The 19,553-nt window shown below is 42.3% G+C and overlaps 1 pseudogene; it reads right to left on the bottom strand.

Annotated features, from left to right (window-relative positions):
* LOC103879650 overlaps positions 1-15,003 on the bottom strand; it is a 51,720-nt pseudogene extending 36,717 nt beyond the window's left edge.
* Between the last annotated feature and the right edge of the window lie 4,550 nt (positions 15,004-19,553).

The raw sequence follows: 19,553 nt of genomic DNA, 5'->3' as shown, positions 1-19,553 counted from the left end.
AAGTAATTCCCATTGGCTATTTTAAAGAGAGCAGGGGTACGAGCCGGAGTGTCAGGGTGAGCGGTTTGGTGGGAAAGGCGGTTACAGAACAGGTGACTCAGGATGAGTCAGGACGAAGCAGGTGACCAGGGGTGACTCAAGTTAAAGCTAGTGACCAGGAAAATAGATGTGAACTACTGATTAGAACTGGCAGGAAAGTTGTTTACTGAAACCAAAGGCAAGGGGACAAAGAGAACCAGGAAGTTAAACTTTAAAATGGAGAACAAAGAATAAGAAAGCTGAACATACTGACATACTGATTCTTTGAAGGGGAATACTATATTTAACAGGCTGAAAGAACAACATCAAATAGTTATCCCCAAACATAAGGCCTGTAGTGTGCTGAGTTGGATTAGATCTTCCTATATTCCTGTCCTACCACAAATCTAGAGCTTTTGCACCCATTTGCTCTGATTTGAGATTAAGATACTTGTCTCTCCAGTCATATGGAGAATCCTAGCTTTCCTCAAGACCTATCCACTGCACAGTGCTTTGGGCTCCTAGCAGCAGCCCTAGGCCCTTCCCTGGTACACTCACTGTGTAGCTCACTGTTCGTGGCTTGGCAGTGAGCTAGAAGAGAAATGAATCTGCAGCAAGAGTGAGAAAGAACCAAACGTGAACCTATTATTTGCCCCCTCTATCTCTGAACAGGTAAGTCTGTCTTTGTCTCAAGGAAAGCAGGGAGTTAGAAGCATTGAAAAGAAGTTTGAAATATTCTTTAGTACTGTGCCTTCTCTTTATAAAAATAAGCATTTCCCTTTCCTCAGAGGCACAAAAAATATTTTTTGGAGCAAAGTGTGTCATTTCTGTAAATTAATGTGCTTTAAATGTAAATGATAAGAAAACAATAAAGCTTAACTTATTTAGCATTCTCCTGAAATTCTGAAAAGCTATAGCAAATAGTGGAAATGTGTATAGAGGGTATACAATATAAAGTCTTCATGAAAATTTATCCTATTAAAAACAAAGGCTAGGTGAGGTGGCTCACATCTATAATCCCAGCACTTTGGGAGGCCAAGGCGGGTGGATCATCTGAGGCCAGGAGTTTGAGACCAGCCTGGCCAACATGGTGAAACCCCATCTCTACTAAAAATGCAAAAATTAGCCAGGTGTGGTGGTGTGTGCCTATAATCCCAGCTACTTGGGAGGCTGAGGAAGGAGAATCAATTGAACCCAGGAGGCAGAGTTTGCAGTGAGCCGAGATTGCACCACTGCACTCCAGCCTGGGCAACAGAGTGAAACTCTGTCTCAAAATAAATAAATTAAATAAATAAATAAAAATAAGATTCTGACTGGGTACAGTGGCTCATGCCTCTAATCCCAGTGCTTTGGGAGGCCTAGGTAGGAGGATCTCTTGAGCCTAGCAGTTTGAGACCAGCCTGGGCAACACAGCAAGACCCCATCTCTAAAAAAAATAAAATACTTAGCTGAGCATGGTGGTGCCTACCTATAGTCTCAGCTACTCGGGAAGCTGAGGCAGGAGGATCACTTGAGACCCGGTGTTTGAGGCTGCAGTGAGCTATGATTGTACTACTACACTCCAGCCTGGCCAACAGAGCAAGACTCTGTCTCTTTAAATAAAATAAATAAATAATAAATATTCCTATGATCTGGGGAAGGCACTTTGAGACTAAAGGTCTCAGAATGACGAGTGCCATTTAAAGTATGCTGTGGGCTCCACATTAGAGAAAAAGTAAGGGCCATACGGAGATGAAAACCTGCAGTTAGAAGTTTCAAACTATGCTCAGATGGTCTTTATTTTTAATAATGATTTTTTAAAAAATTTGTGAATAATATATTCTCTTTTCATTTAACTTGTAACAGAAATAAGCCCCAATGAAACAATTTGGACCTGAATTTTTCATGCTGAGGAATAGGCCATTTTGCTAATTCCATAATCATATCAATAAATAAACAAATTAGTGTTTATTCAGTTTGTTAGAAAATTTGGGGTCTCACTTGAACAGCTGGCTGTCTTTGCTTGCCAAATTAATTGTAATGAATGATCTAATTTCTTAAGTAAATGAATTTGAAAAACTGTTGGATTAAATAGGTTTGTGACTAAATGGTAGAATTATTAGGTTACCCTACGTTCTGTTACAAGTATCCTGGAAACTGCATTTTGGAGCCTGGAACTCTATTAACAAATGTCACTTGAGAGTAAAACATCCTTTGGTCATTAGTATACTCCCAAAATTAGCTGAATGAAGCAATTTGAGTATACTCTAGCAGTTTGAATTTGAGGGCCAATGCTATATTTGATACGTAAGCATGGGACTGGATTTTCACTCCTATTTTTGAAGGCATGTTTCGGCAACACAGGCCCTACACACTTGGCCTATCCAGTTTTGATCACATTCAGTTGTTCCCATAAACAGAGAAAGCCCCATGGCCTTTCTGGAACAGCTTGTAGTAATAAGACATGATCCTAATATGTGCTATCTTCAGATTATATCTTTTGAAGGACCTGAGCACATTTATAATCAAAATAGAAAAGGATATCAAAAAGGTTTTCCCCCATATTTAAGCTACATATTTATTTCTCTTGCTTTACCACATTATCTCTATTATGCTCCCTGCAATGACTGTTGACCATTAGGGGCAGTAGACAGCATTCTTCTTTTTTCTATTTTAATGAAAATAATTTGCGTTTATTTGAAATGTTTGTAATTGATTTCTAGGAAATAAACTTCAACATGTTTGGAAGCTTCTCTTTATCTTAAATGAGTTTTAAAGAATGAAAAGTGTCTGGTTGAATTTGTAGCTTCAGTTATTATGATCATGTTTTTATTCTCTTTCCATTTCTTAACATATTAAATCATGTTCTTCCAGTGATCGAACTATTCTTGAATTCCTAAATTAAATCCTATTTTGTTAAATTCATTCTTTAATATATTGTTAGATTTGATTTGCTAGTTAAAAAAATATTTCTGACCTATATTCCTAAGTAAAAGTGATATTCCGCTGGGCATGGTGGCGCACACCTGTAATCCTAGCACTTTGGGAGGCCAAGGCAGGAAGATCACTTAGGCCAGGAGATTGAAACCAACCTGGGCAACACAACCAGACTCTTGTCTCTACAAAATAAAAAGTGATCTTCAGTTGTCCTGTGTGTGTGTTTACTTTTTCTTTTTATCTTTTCACCAGCTTTATTAAGATATAGTTGACAAATAAAGTTATATATATTCAAGGTGTACAATGTGATTTTTTGATATATGTATACATTGTGACACCATTAAACCAAGCTAATTAACATATCTATCAATTCACATACTTACTTTGTGGTGAGAACATTATAAAATCTATTCTCTTAGCAATTTTCAAGTAGACAATACATTATTATTAACTATAGTCACCATGCTGTACAAGAGATCTCCAGAACTTATTCCTTCTGTCTAACTGAAAATTTGTACTCTTTGACCAACCATTTCCTCATTCCCATCCCAGCCCCACTCTGCCCCAGCACCTGGCCACCAGCATTCTACTCTCCATTTCCATGATTTCAACTTTCTTAGATTCTACATATAAGTAAGATCATGCAGTAATTGTCTTTCTGTGCCTGGCCTATTTGACTTAGCATAATGTCCTCCAGGCTCATCCGTGTTGTTGCAAATAACAGGAATTCCTTCTTTTTTAAGGCTGAATGGTATTCCATTGCATAGATATATCCTGTTTTCTTTATCCATTTATCTCTTGACAGACACTTAGGTTGATTCTGTATCTTGGCTATTGTGAATAATACTCCAATGAACATGGGAATGAAGATATCTCTTTCACATAATGATTTCATTTACTTCGAATATATACCCAGAAATGGAATTGCTGGACCATATGGTAGTTCAGTTTTTACTGTTTTGAGGAATCTCCATACTGTCTTCCATAATGGCTGTGCCAAGTTACATTCCCACCAATAGTGTGCATGGGTCCTGTCTTCTCCACACCCCTACCCACACTTACTATTTTTTGTCTTTTTGATGATAGCTATCCTAACAGGTGTGAGGTGATATCTCTCTGTGGTTTTAATTTACATTTCTCTGATCATTAGTGATGTTGAACATTTTTTCATATACCTGTTGGCCATTTGTAAATATCTTCTTTTGAGAAATATCTATTCAGGTATTTTGCCTGTTTTAACATTGAATTATTTGTCTTTTTAATATTGAGTTGTTTCAGTTCCTTATACATTTTGGATATTAACCTCTTGTCAGGTGTACAGTTTGTAAATATTTCCTCCCCTTTCATAAGTTGCCTTTTCACTCTGTTGATTGTTTCCTATTCTGTACAGAAGCTCTTAATTTTGATGCAATCCCATTTCTGTCTTTTCACTATGTTGCCTGTGCATTGAGGGTCATATATGACCAAAATATCATCTCCCAGACCAATATCTTGGAGCTTTTCCCTTATGTTTTCTTTGAGTAGTTTTATAATTTCAGGTCTTATATTTAAGTCTTTATTTCATTTTAAGTTGATTTTTCTTTGTGGGTGAGAGAAGGGTCTAAGTTCATTCTTTTGCATGTGGATATCCAGTTTTCCCAGTACCAATAATTGAAGAGACTGTGCTTTCTTGAACATTGTATGTTCTTGGTACCTTTCTTGAAGATCAATTGAACATAAATGCATAAACTTACTTCTGGGGTCTCTAATATGTTCCTTTAGTCTATGCATCTGTTTTTATGCCAGTACTACGCCGTTTTGATTACTATAGCTTTGTATACAATTTGAAATCAGGTAGTATGAGACCTCCAGCTTTCTTCCTTTTGCTCAACATTTCTTTGACTATTTGGAGTCTTTTGTGGTTTCATACAAATTTTAGGATTCTTTTTCTATTTCTGGGAAAAATGTCATTGAATTTTGATAGGCATTGCATTGAATCTGTAGATTGTTTTGGTGCCAATGATCATTTTAGCGATATTAATTCTTCCGGTTCATGTACGTGGGATATCTTTCCATTTATTTGTGTCTTCTTCATCCTTTCAATGTACAGGTCTTTCATCTCCTTGGTTAAATTTATTCCTAAGTATTTTTTTTTTGGATATAGTGTAAATGGGATTGTTTTCTTGATTTCGTTTTTGGATAGTCTGTTGTTAGTATTTAGGAATACTGTAATTTTTCCATGTTGATTTTGTATCCTTTAACTTTACTAAATTTGTCTATTCTAACAGGTTTTTTTTGGTGGAGTCTTTAAAATTTTCTAAAATCCTAAAGATTTATAGATGAAATGTGATCATATCATCTATAAATAGAGACAATTTTACTTCTGTTTTTCCAACTTGGATTCCTTTTATTTCTTTTTCTTGCCTAATTGTTCTTACCAGGACTTCCAGTACTATATTAAACTAAAGTGGTAACAGTGGGCATTATCATTGGATTCCTAATCTTAGAAGAAAAGCTTTCAATTTTTCACCATTGAGGAAAATACTAGCTGTGGGCTTGTCATATATGGCCTTGATTATGTTGAGGTATATTCCTTTATAGTTGATCTGTTGAGAGTTTTTATTATGGAAGGATATTAAACTTTGTCAAATGCTTTTTCTGTATCTTTGAAATGGTCATATAATTTTTTTCTTTATTCTGTTCATGTGATCTCACATATTTGCATATGTTAAACCACCCTTTCTCTGGGATAAATCTCACTTGATTATGGCATATGATTCTTTTAATGTGTTGTTGAATTTGGTTAGTATTTTGTTGGGGATTTTTATATCTATGTTTATCAGGAATATTGGTCTGTAATTTTTTTGCAGTGTCCTTATTGATTTTGGTGTCAGAGTAACAATAGCCTTCTAAAGTGAGTTTGGAAGTTTTCTCTTTCCTTCAATTTTCTGGAAGAGTGTGAGAAAGATTAACATTAATTCTTCCTTAAATGTTTGGTAGAATTCACCAGTGAAGCTGTTGGGTCCTGGGCTTCTCTTTGTTGAGAAGTTTTTGATTACTGATTCAATTTCTTTTTTTTTTTTTTGTGATGGAGTCTGGCTCAGTCGCTCAGGCTGGAGTGCAGCGGTGCGATCTCGGCTCACTGCAAGCTCCGCCTCCTGGGTTCACGCCATTCTCCTGCCTCAGCCTCCTGAGTAGCTGGGACTACAAGCCCCCGCCACCATGCCCGGCTAATTTTTTTTTGTGTTTTTAGTAGAGACGGGGTTTCACCATGTTAGCCAGTATGGTCTCGATCTCCTGACCTTGTGATCTGCCCACCTCAGCCTCCCAAAGTGCTCGGATTACAGGCATCAGCCACCGTGCCCGGCCTACTGATTCAATTTCTTAGCTCATTATAGATCTGTTCAGATTTTCTATTTCTTCATGATTCAGACTTGCTAGGTTTTATGTTTCTAGGAATCTATCCATTTCTTCTAGGTTATCCAACTGTTGGCATATAATTGTTGACAGTAGTCACTTATGCTCCTTTTTTTTTCTTTTTTCTTTCCTTTTTTTTTATATAGGGGCTAGAGTGCAGTGGTATGATCTCAGCTCACTGCAACCTCCGCTTCCTGGGCTCACCTGATCCTCCCACTTCAGCCTCCCGAGTAGCTGGGACCACAGGGGAGCACCACCATGCCTGACTAACTTTTTTATAGTTTTTATAGAGACAAGGTTTTGCCATGTTGCCCAGGCTGGTCTCGAACTCCTGAGTTCAAGTGATCTGCCCACCTTGGCTTCCCAAAGTGCTGAGATTCCCGGTGTGAGTCACTGTGCCTGGTCTTTATGATCCTTTTTTATTTTTGTGATATCAGTTGTAAATGTATCTTCTTCCATTTATCATTTTATTTATTTGTACCTTCTCTCTTTTTTCTTAGTCTAGCTGAAAGTTTGTCCATTGTGCTTATCTTTTTTAAAAAATTAACTCTTATTTTCATTGATCTTTTCTTTTCTATTGTTTTTCTACTCTGTCTTTCATTTATTTCTGCTTTGATATTATTTCCTTCCTTCTGCTGACTTTGGGATTAGTCTGTTCTTTTTTTCCAGTTCTTTGATATGTAAAGTTAGGTTATTTGAGATCTTTCTCATTGCTTCTTAATGTAGGCTTTTATTGCTATAAACTTCCTTCTTAGAACTGCTTTTGCTGTATCGCTTAAGTTTTGGTATGTTGTATTTCCATTTTCATTTGTTTCAAGATTTTTTTTATTTCTCAAAAGGGTAATAGGTATGTTATGAATAAGACTACCTGATGTCAGTATTGACCAGAGTCTAAGACTCTCCCAAATTTACTAACAGTTCTAAATCTGCCTGTCCCACAACCTTTCACTAACTAGCAGGGCTGCTCTCAGATGGTCTTTGCAGGCAAAAGCCCTTCCATGTGAGTTTCCGGTTCGGAGATATGAAGTTTTTTGGATGTGAATCACTCACGAGTGGTCTGCAGCATGCCTTCTGACCTGAGGCCTCCTGCTCCTTCCAGGCAGCAACAACTCCTTCCAGAGACTCCTAAGGTCTCTGGAGACTGCAGTGGAGGCTGCATAGCTCTTTCCTCTTCTGGTCAGTAACTAGTTCTTTGAGATGAGAACAAATAAACAGCAATGAAATGATTCCATCAGGAGATTTATCTTCTAAAAACTGCTGTCTGGAGAAAGATGGTAGTGTTAATGGAGATCAAATACATACTTTCCCTATAGCCACTGAAAATTCTCCAAAGAAGCAATAACAAAGGAGAAAATTATACCTTGGATGAAGCTAACAAAGTGCTGAAGAGTGGACAATAAACGACAAGGAGTAAAGCACAATTTGAACAAAAATGAAAGACTTCAGCAGTCAACTGACAGCCGGACAGACGTTTAGTACATTGCTGGATGGTAGAAGGCAAATGGGGGTAATACTGAGGTCTCCTGCTAATTCCTCTCACCTAAGAGGCACAAGGGCTAGATGCACAGCTTTGGCAAAGATAGGAAATTCCCTGGAGTTATTTTCTTCATGAAAGATGCCAAGACTGGCAGACCTGGAGGGTAGATTTCTCCACCAAATAGTGTTGGAAGTGAAAGGAGCTCCTCAGCCAAGCAATTTTTTCTTCTCCTTTAACCAAAGGAGCCAGTTTTTCCTCCTCTAAACCAAGGGAACAGTGAGAGAGAAATGCCCAAAAGACTTCAGGAATACCAATCAAGGCCAACATGTAGTGAAGCAAGTGGTGGCATTGTCCCCTGGGCTCACCTGGTGCAAACAGCACAGATAACTCTTGCAGGCAGCCCTCTGCGGAGGAAAGGTGGCATGAGGAGGGGGAGGAGAGTAGGGCTTCATTCAGTGGTGCACTAATCTAGAGAAGCTGAGCAAACCTGCACCAGCAGCCAATATCCAGAAGCCTCCTTTGGTGCTCCTCAAATTCTAGGCCATATAAGACTCCTCTAGACATTGTTTAAAATGCATGCTCCCGAGCCCCACCCCAGGAGGCTCTTGTTTAATAGTGAGGCCCTAGGAATGGGGTTTTCCCCCCTCTTTTAAAAAAAGCAACTGATATTCTACCAACCACGCTTGGGAAAATGCCTGACCTTTTATTTATTAAAATAGGCAATAAATGGAAAATAATGAGACATTTGAGCAAGACTAGCAATCAGAGGGGATAAAGCTGAAAATGTAGAGCAAATGGCCACCTATAAATATAGAATCTAGAATGTTAACAACCACCCCAGCATACCAACAAGTGCATTTTAAAAGAGGAGTAGCAATTTATTAAGGAGCAAACTAGTGTGTGTGTGAGCGCATGTGCACACACACACACACACAAATGTACGCTAGAACCAATGAAACCATGAGTTTAATAATACTTAAACAATATGCAGGCACCACGCTAGGAACGTTATGTGTATGAATTCATTTAAAAATGATCACATCCTGGGAGGAAAATTCTTTGGTTAGCTCTATATAATAGAAGAGGAACGGAGACTTGGAGAGGTGAGATAGTTTGTCCAAGAACATAAAGTAAGTGCTGAGGCCAGAATTCTAGCCAAATTTAGGGGTCTGTTCTAACCACTGCACTATTCTTTGCAACACACTGCACTTGGAAGAGATCAATTAGAGAGTGTAACTATTCTGACCGGGAAAAGAGAAAAGATGAAATATTAAGACTGACTAATTTATTCATTCATTTCTTCAAAATATATATCCATTGCATGTCTACTATATGCCATACTGGACTGGACACTTTCAGCAGTGAAGGTGACGGAGAAATTCTTCATCCTCATAGGCCTTACATAACAGTTGAAGGAGCAGAAAACAAATAACCTATATATTTACAATAAATATATGTTTTAAAGAAAAATGAAGCAGAACAAAGGGATGAGATGGGTTGGGCAGGATGAGGCTATTTTAAATCGGGCACTCAGCTGTGCTTTTTCTGCAAACAGAACAAAAGCTATGGGAGAGTCAAGCAAAATCTTGAGATGTGCATGCCGGACAATAGGAGTACACTAAGGTGGGCATAACCTTGGTGTTTTCAAGCAATGGCAAGAAAGTCAGTGAGGCTGGAGTAAAGGTGCAAGAGCAATAACATTACCAAATGACTTCAGATAGTCAGCTTTATTTATACTACTCCCTCAAACTATTGGAAGCTCCACCTCAGGGTGTATTCTGTTACACGGATACAATGACCTACACAAGCAAGCCACGTGCATTGTTCTGGAGTGCTAGAGAAAACATCTGAGAATACATGTACTGGTAAAGATGGATATTATATAGCAAAGACCTGGAATCAACCTAAATGTCCACCAAAGATAGACTGGACAAATGAAAATGTGTTACATATACACTGTGGAATACTATGCAGCCATAAAAAAGAACAAGATCCTGTCCTTTGCAGAGACATGAATGGAGCTGGAGGCCAATACCCTTAGCAAACTAACGCAGGAACAGAAAACCAAATGCTGCACATTCTCACTTATAAGTGGGAGCTAAATGATAAGAACTCATGGGCACATAGATGGGTGGGGCCTACTGGAGGTTGGAGGGTGAAAGGAGGGAGAGGAACAGGGAAAACAACCAATGGGTACTAGGCTTAATACCTGGGTGATGAAATAATCTGTACAGTAAACCCCCATGACACAACTTTACCTTTGTGGAGGAAAGACTGGAGACAGGAAGAAGAGTTAAGAAATCAGGAAATGATTGAAATAGTGCAGGTAAGAGGTGTCTAGGGTCTGATCTAGGACAGGAAAATTTGACATTTTAGATAGTAAAATACCTGAACTTTAGACAGTAACACACCTGCACTTGTATCCCTGAACTTGAAAATTGAAGTAAAATAAAATGAATAATGCAAAAAAGATGGGTATTATAGTTCATGTATATAGTATCTCCAATGACTTTTTTAAAAAATCAAGTTAACATTAACATGATTCTAAGATTCACTTATTTGGGCTCAAATATCGGTCGACTGCACTCCAAATGGTCCCTGGTAAGTCAGTTCAGCACACATTTTCCCACAGCTATAGTGCTTCTGTAGTAGTTTAATTTTTTAGAATGAACCTAAAGTCCTATTTAGCGCCTCTGAATTTATTTATTTATTTATTTATTTATTTATTATTTTTTGAGATGGAGTCTTACTCTTGTCACCCAGGCTGGAGTGAGTGCAATGGTGTAATCTTGGTTCACTACAAACTCCACCTCTTTGGTTCAAGCAATTCTCCTGCCTCAGTCTCCCGAGTAGCTGGAACTATAGGCATGCACCACCATGACTGGCTAATTTTTGTATTTTTTAGTGGAGATGGGGTTTCACTACATTGGCTAGACTGGTCTCGAACTCCTGATTTCAGGTGATCCGCCTGCCTCGGCCTCCCAAAGTGCTGGGATTACAGGCATGAGCCACTGTGCCCGGCCAGCACCTCTGAATTTAATGATGGTAGTAGCAATAGTACAAACCATAACCAGGATGACCGCATTATTTCTGGGAGGAAATTAACTCTGGGTTCCACTAAGTGGGACCAACTCACAGCTCCTTACACAGCCCATTCTGGTTCTGCTGTTTTTATTGGGAATCCACAGCAGCAGTGAGGTTCCTAGAGTTCTTGTGGCATCGGGGGGAGCCCTGTGCAGTTAAAGAGGGTCCTGGTGACCTAGGTGGTAGTAGGGAATCCCCAGAATATCAGGAGCGGGCAGAGAGCCCCACTGTTCTCAGCAGTGGAAGGAAAAGGAAAGTAAACGTGATGGGAAGGGGCAATTCTGGCACAGACGAGAGGGGGCCTCCAAGCAATACGACCCTGCTGCCGATTCTAGGGGAAACTGTTCTCGTTAGAGGGGCACCCCTCGGAATTCAGTGTCTCCGGAGTTGTTCAGTGTGGAGGTGAACTCCTGAATAAGACATCTCTGTCTGGGTGAGAGACGTTTATACATCAGGTAATGGTATGTAGAAAACTGTCTTAGAAACTTCTGCTTATATATTACAAATGTCTCCATATATTGAAATACATGTATATTTAATAAATCAGAAGATATAGTAGGGTTATTTAGCTTCATGCTTTTTCACAGACCCCGTTTTGTGACCAAAAGTAATAGTTTGTCTCTGAACTGCATTTTGGATCCATTATTCTGGTTACCTTGTGGATGAATGTAGAGGGAGGAAAGACTGGAGACAGGAAGAAGAGTTAAGAAATCAGGAAATGAGGCCGGGCGCCGTGGCTCAAGCCTGTAATCCCAGCACTTTGGGAGGCCGAGACGGGCGGATCACGAGGTCAGGAGATCGAGACCATCCTGGCTAACACGGTGAAACCCCGTCTCTACTAAAAAAAATACAAAAAACTAGCCGGGCGAGGTGGCGGGCGCCTGTAGTCCCAGCTACTCGGGAGGCTGAGGCAGGAGAATGGCGTGAACCCGGGGGGCGGAGCTTGCAGTGAGCTGAGATCCAGCCACTGCACCCCAGCGTGGGTGACAGAGCAAGACTCTGTCTCAAAAAAATAAATAAAAAAATAAAAATAAAAATCAGGAAATGATTGAAATAGTGCAGGTAAGAGGTGTCTAGGGTCTGATCTAGGACAGGATAATTTAACATTTTAGGTAGTAAAATTGGACAGGTTTGTAGAATTTGATATGAAAGCAAGGAAGGAGAATAGCATAGAACCCAGTACCTGGTTGACTAAGTGGGTGATAGTGAACGAAGGAACAGTTTTAGGGGAATGACAATGATTTCACTCTTAGACACATGGAGTTTGTTGTTTTGTTTTGTTCTGTTTTTTAGAACAGAGATCAGGCTGGGTTAGAGGAAAGTCAGCCTGCTCAGTGGGAATAAGAGGGTTGTCCTGCTGGACTGGAGAAGGTTCAACCTCCATAGTGACTGTTGTAGGTATGGTAACGTCTATATCCACATTTTTTACTGTGGTATCAGGCAAAGTTGAATTACTTCTGAATATTGAAGACAGATCTAGGGGTGAAAATACCATCTCATCATTCAGTGAACTTACAAAGGCTGAGGAGAGCTGAATTGGAGGCTGAGTTGTGGGCTCTTGATGGCCTGAAGGAAGTTCATCATTTTCAGGGGTATTTAGCTGCTGAATTATAATCTCTTGCTGGTCTTTCAAATGTTGAAACTGCTCAGGGGACATTAAGGACTGAGCTGGGGCCCCCTGTTGGGTTAAAATTTCAACCTGATTAGTGAACCTGATTAGTCATGGTAACCATGTGATCCACAGGTTTAACAGTGACATGGTGTAATATTGGCGGCGGAACTTAATCATGACTTAGAGGACAAACTGTTACCTCGTGATGCTCTGGAGGTTGAACTACAAATTCATCAGGGAGCTCTGAAAGCTGAGCTGGGGCCTCTTGCTGGGTTGGAGAAGATTCACCCTCCTCGGAGGTCTGCGGATGCTTAGCTGCAGCCTCCTGCTGGGTTGCAGAGGGGTTCTCATCCTTAACAGGTTCTGGAGATTGGACTGATGTCTCCTGTTGAACTGGTAAAGGTCCAGCCTCTTCTGATGACTCTGGAGGCAGAGGTGGGCCCTGTGCTGGTGGCAGATGGTTCTACATCATTAACTGGCCCTGAGAGCTGAGCTGTAGCCTCCTGGTGGGTTGGAGACGTTCCCACCTGTGCAGTAGGCTCTGTTGCTATGGTGAGCTGAGTATCTGGAGGCTTAATAGCAACATTGGGCACATCTGAATGCTGAGCTTGCTGGTGACCTGGAGGTGAAACTGTGACTTCATGATGTTACGGAGGCTGAGCTAGGGCCTCCTGCTGGGTCTCAGAAGGTTTAGCCTCCCTGGAAAACTCAGAAGGCTCATCTGGCTGCTCCTGCTCACTGCGGGGAAAGTTCAGGCTCCACAGGGGGACCTGGAGACCCAGCTGGGGCCTCCTCTTGGGTTGCAGAAGTTTCCACCTCCTCTGGAGGCTGAGTTGGGGCCTCCTGCTGGGCTGGAGAAGATTCAGTCTCTTTGGTAGGCTCTGAAGTTATGGTAACCTCCACATCCACAGGTTTAACTGTAATGTTGGGCAAGTTATAATGAGCTTGATCTTCACCTGGAGGGTGCATTGTCACCTCACGATTCGGTGGAGTTTGAGCTGCACTCTCCATAGAGGACTCTGGAGGCTGAGCTGGGACCTCCTGCTGGGTCTCAGAAGGTTCAACCTCCCTGGGAAACTCAGGCGGCTTCTCCTGTTGACTGGGGGAAAGTTCAGGCTCCACAGGAGGACCTGGAGGCTCAGCTGGGGTCCCTTGCTGGGTTGCAGAAGGTTTCATCTCCTCAGGGTGCTCTGGTGTCTGAGCTGGGGCCTCTAACTGGGTTGAGGAAGAGCCCACCTCCTTGGGGTGTTCTGGAGGCTGAGCTGGGGCCTGTTCCTTACCTGGCTCTGGAGTTACTGTAAGCTCCACATGCACAGGTTTGACTGTGACACTGGGCAAGTGTGAGTGCTGAGCTTCACTCCAACTTCTCAATGGAACATTTACCTCATGATGTATCAATGGCAGAGCTACGATCTCTTCAGAGGCAGGCAGCTGCTTTGCTGGGGCCTCCTGCTCTGTTGAAGAGGGGACCCCCTCAAGGGACTGTGAAGGCAGAGCTGGGGCCTCCTGCTTTGGTTGAAGAAGGTTCTACCACCTCAGGGAGCTATGGAAGCTGCACTGCGGCTTCTTGCTGGAGTTGAGGACTGGATCTCTTCAACGGTTTCTGGATTTTGAGTTTCAGGCACTAGATGGAACTGAGCAAGTCCAACTTGCTTAGGAGGCCCTGGAGGCTCATCTGAGTTCACCTGGAGTTCTGGAGGCAGGCTGCCCGGATACAGTATATCCATACTTGAATCTAAATACTCATTCTGCAGAGTTTGTTTCTGAGGCTGCGGTTTTGATACAAATCGGTATGGAGTTCCAACAACAACCCTGGCAAGCCTTTGAGGCTGAGCTAGATCTTTCTCCGGGTTCTTGGGCAGAACAGTCAAGTTCGTTGCTTTTGATTTCTATCTAGAGGTGGAACAAGTATTTCATATGCCTGATGATCTGCAGCCTGATCTAGATCTACAGTTAGAAACTTACTTTTGAGGCGAAGAGGCCGAGCTGAGGCCTGGTTCTGATCCCAGTCTAGCGTTGCAACCACCTCTGGGAGCCTTCTTTGCCGAGTGAGCTTGTCATTCAGATCCCGGTGTGCAGCAGCGAACTGCTGTGGCCCCAGGGCAGCTCTCCAGCTGAACTGGTGTCCAGGAATGGAACCAAAGTCTGAGCCAAAGTCTCAGTCGGTTCCTGAAGCGGGGCTGACATCTTGGAGGAAGCAGAAGACCCCAGGTAATCAAAGCCCCTCCGGGTCTGCCCGGGGGTGGGGAGTTAGCTCAGGCGGCGATTCGCGTGGGAGATCGGAGGAGCGGGAAGACCAGGGCTCAGTTGGCCCCAGGGACTCAGAAGTCAGCTGGAGCGGGTCCTGGACCCACTGCAGAGGCTAAGCCGCCTGGACTAGTAGCCACAATAGTTGCCATGTGAGGAGGGGCCCGTGGGGGCCAGAGACGCAGCCAGGACAAGACACGCGCTGGCGCCGCGCACTGAGCCGGAGGCATTAGGGCAGCCCCGAGACGCTGGCGCCCCTGGCAACCGCGCGCCCCGTCCCGTCCTTTATTAACGTCACCTTTATTTACGCAGCCTTTATTAGGCTGGGGTCCAGATCCGCTCCCCGTCACCAGGGCGATCTTATCCCACAATCCAGCCCCAACCTCCCTTCCGCCCCGCCCCGCCCCGCCCCGCCCCGCCGGAGCACCCCTCCTCTCCCCTCAGCGAGGAAGGATGTGGGCCGTGGGGTCTGCGGTCCCAAGATGCCAGCAGCCTGGTGGAATGGGTGGGGTGGGTGGGGGCGCGGCAGAGCTTCCCGAGGAAGTTTCGGACCTCGCCTCGGGATATTCAGAAGTGCCAGTCCAGTTCGGGCAGCCTGAACTCTTCCTCCTCCAAGCTAAAATCCCAGAGATGCTTTTCCTCCTCTTGGCCATAGGGAAAGCAACTGACCTGCAAAATGTGTGCCAGTTAGGGTGGCACCAGAGCACACATTACGGTCATTTATTTCAAAATGTTGCCATTTCTGCTAAACCTTCCATATCCTTTGTTGCATGTTTGGTAATTAATTTACCACCCTATTAGGTAGGGGCTACCAGGGTATAAACGAGGACTCCAAATTTTCTGTCGGAGGGATTTAGGGGAGTGGGCAACTCAGACTGAGAGAGAAGGCTTTAATCCTAGTGAATAGCCCTTTGCACTAACCTGGGAGGAAGCAGAACTGTCATCCTGCCTTGACTTAACACAGCCTTTACCCTAGAAGCTACAGCACCACTCTTCAAAGGTCTACCCTGTGTGCACACATGGAGAATGTGGGGAAAAGAAAGAGAGATCAGCCTGTTACTGTGTCTATATAGAAAGGAGTAGACATAAGAGACTCCATTTTGTTCTGTATTTGAGATGCTGTTGATCTGTGACCCTACCCCCAACCTTGTCCTTGCAAGAGACATGTGCTGTGGTGACTCAAGGCTTAATGGATTTTGGGCTGTGCAGGATGTGTCTTTGTTAAACAAGTGCCTGAAGGCAGCTTGCTGGTTAAAGGTCATCACTATTCTCTTAATCTCAAGTACCCGGGGACACGTACATGGCCAAAGGTCGCAGGGACCTCTGCCTAGGAAAGCTAGGTATTGTCAAAGGTTTTTCCCCATGTGATAGTCTGAAATACGGCCTCGTGGGAAGAGAAAGACCTGGTCGTCCCCCAGCCCCACACCCGTGAAGGGTCTGTGCTGAGGAGGACTAGTACAAGAGGAAAGAAGGCCTTTTGGCAGATGTTGGCAGTTAAGATAGAGAAAAGCACCTGTCTCCTGCCCGTCCCTGGGCAATGGAACATCTCGGTGTGAGACCCGATTGTATGCTCTGTTTACTGAGATAGGAGAAAACCGCCTTAGGGCAAAAGGTGGGACTTGCTGGCGCAATGCTGCTAAAAGGTTTATGGAGATGTTTGCGTATGCATATCAAGGCACAGCATTTTTCTTTAAACTTATTCATGTCACAGGGATCTTTGTTCATATGTCTTACTGCTGATATTCTCCCTACAATGATCCTATTATCCTGCCACTCCCTTATCTTTAAGATGGTAAAGATAATTGTCAATAAATACTAAGGGAACTCAGAGACCGATGCCGGCTTGGGTCCTCTGTATGCTGAGCGCTGGTTCCCTGGGCCCACTTTTTCTTCCTCTATTCTCTGTCTCTGTGTCTCATTTCTTTTCTCAAGTCTCTCGTTCCACCTAACGAGAAATGCCCACAGGTGTGGAGGGGCAGGCCACCCCTTCAGAGAAGACGCTTAGGTTGTTAAAGTCAGCATGTTACATAATTTTCTGAAATGCGACTATAACTAGAACCCAGCTGACTTCCCCCATAGCCATTCTTACCTATCTTATTACTCATTGTCTGGCAGAATCACCTACTGGCAGTGGTATTGACACTTACCTTTTGTTATTTGAGGATTTCATGGGATAATAAATGTAGACTGCTTTGCAAACAGTGAGCTTTCAATAAAAGGCATCTATTATAAAATAATAATTAAAGAAATTAGAAGCCAATAAAAAATATTAACAATGCCTGATAGTGAAATATGTATTTGTATGTATGCTATATTGTATATATACATATGCTATATTGCTATATATATGCTATATTGCTAAATTATATGTTTAAATTTCAAAAAATTAAATAGTTCAAACACGTATTTTTCATATTTCACTATTCAGCTGCAGCCTGCAGTGAAAACATGTGATTACAAAGTCCTTTCTGTACATTTTGAGTATGTCAAGATTTAAAATCCAACCTCATGATTAGTATGTAATTCATTTATACGTCAGAGGTTACACGCATAAATATACGTGGATAATCATTCCCAACTTTCTTTTCTAGTTGATATTTTTTGACCCAAATTGAGTAATAAAGAAGTCTTGGTATTTCATTAGTAACTGAAGACCTCAAATTCTCTTTTACTGGGTGTGATTCTGCCTTTAAGAACGGGATCTTAGTAGCGCTGCGGTTTATTCAAGTTCCAATTCTTCCCACCGTAATAGCTACTGACTGCCAACATTACTGGAACTACTGTTGCTAGATGAAACGAAGGCAGGTAGCCAGAGGAAAACCATCCTGTAAGCACCCACTTCAGGCCTGTGCTCCTAGACTAAGCGGAGCCTGCTGATGAGGTGGGTCACAGAGACGTTCATCTCAAGCACTTCTCAAAGCCGCCTCTAGAGGGCAGAGCAATCACAAACCCGAGAGCACTACTGAGGAAGACTCATTGTAATAGGAGCAGCCACCCAGGATTCTGCGTCCTTTCTTTATAAATGTTATGTGGTGTGCCTTTTAATTCCACTCACAATTGATTTGTTTTCATGATATGTGGTACCAAGCTCTAAAGTTACAAAAAGATATTCTTATTCTCCAGAATCAATATTACCCAATATTAGCAATTTCTTATATATTCTCCCAGAGAATACATGTGTGTGCATGTGTATGTGTGTGTGTATGTGTGTGTGTGTGTTGTGTATACAATACCCTCACTCCTTCCTCCTATATGAATGGTAGTAACCATATACTCAATTCTGTATCTTGGTTTCACTTAACATTATCTTGGATGAAATTCAATAAAAGAATACAGGAAGCTTTTTTTGTTTATGGTTGCAAATTATTCTAGCTATGTGTGTACTATAATTTTAAAATACTTCAGTAAAGGGCATTTAACTATTTATTCAGTACTTACAGAATCTTGTGTATGCATAATTTCACTTATGCATGAGTACAGCTGAAGGTGGAATTCCTAGCGTAGAATTCCTAGTTCAAAGGGTATGTGCCTTTGCAACCTGATATATATTGCCAAGTGCATCAATCAGGGCTCTCCAGAGAAACAGAACCAATAGGACACACACACACAGAGAGAGACAGAGAGAGAGAGAGAGAGAGAATTGGCTCACACAGTTGTGAGGGCTGATAAATCTGAAATCTGTAAGTCAGGCTGCCACATTAGAAACTCAGGCAAGAGTTAATGTTGTAGTCTTGAGTCTGAAATTTGTAGGGCAGGCCAGCAGGCTGGAATTCAGGAAAGATGGCTATATTTTAGCCTGGAGGTAAATTCCTCCTACTCTGGGAAATCTTAGTCTTTATTCTAAGACCTTCAATTGATTGGATAAGACCCATCCACATTATCAAGGGTAGCCTGCTTTACTTAGAGTCAGCTGCTTATAGATGTTAACCACATCTACAAAATATCTTCATGGCAATGCCTAGACTATTGTTTAACCAGATAACTGCACACCCTTGCCTAGCCAAGTTGACACACACTATTAAAAAGACTTTCTGAAGGACTCTCATGCACATATGCCTGTAGTAAAAACTTCTGCCAAGAACTTCCTAAACTGTGGCTTGCTACATGAGTCACAAGGACAGCTAGCAGGATGCACAAGAACACTTGCTTGACACACTGTCTCCACGAATGAACCGATGTCAACTCCTGTGATGAGCACCTGTAGCCAACATTCTCTGATTTAAAACAAATGGTGTATACTTCTCCCTTTTGCCTTTAAACACTTCCCCCTGCCTCAGCCACTTTGGATGTGCCTCCGGTCTCCAAAGCCTGCATATCCCAGATTTGCAAATTCTCTGTGCACTCCCAAATAAGCTCATTATCTTTCGAGAGTCTTTTGGTTTGTTATTTAGGTTGACAGGCCTAACCTTGGTCATGAGGACCCTGTGGCATGGGTAGTGAAGGTGAGCACGGTGACACACATGACAATTCACATTATTTCAGTCCATTTCAATCCACACAGTCTCTTTCAGGTCAATGTTCCATCTTCAAATTTCTTTCCCCCACGCCCCCCACCCCCGCACCAACCCCCTTTCTCTTCTCTAAATTGGCATGTGGATACAGTCAGGGTTAAGGAAAGATTCAGGGGACCTCATGGGGACAAGGAATTGAGGGACCTCTAATCCACGTAGTGGGGGTCAGTCCTTTTGGGACCTCCCTTGTTCCTGCTCCAGGTCTGGTGTCCTTTGAAGTGCTGCTGATTAGTTGTACCTTGGTGTTGGATATCACAATGGCACCCATAGCTGAAGTCCTGCCATTTGCCCA

This window comes from Papio anubis, chromosome 19 (assembly GCF_008728515.1).
Source record: "Papio anubis isolate 15944 chromosome 19, Panubis1.0, whole genome shotgun sequence".
NCBI lineage: Eukaryota > Metazoa > Chordata > Mammalia > Primates > Cercopithecidae > Papio > Papio anubis.
The sequence above is the reverse complement of the archived record's forward strand: the minus strand, read 5'-3'. Positions and strand labels throughout refer to the sequence as shown.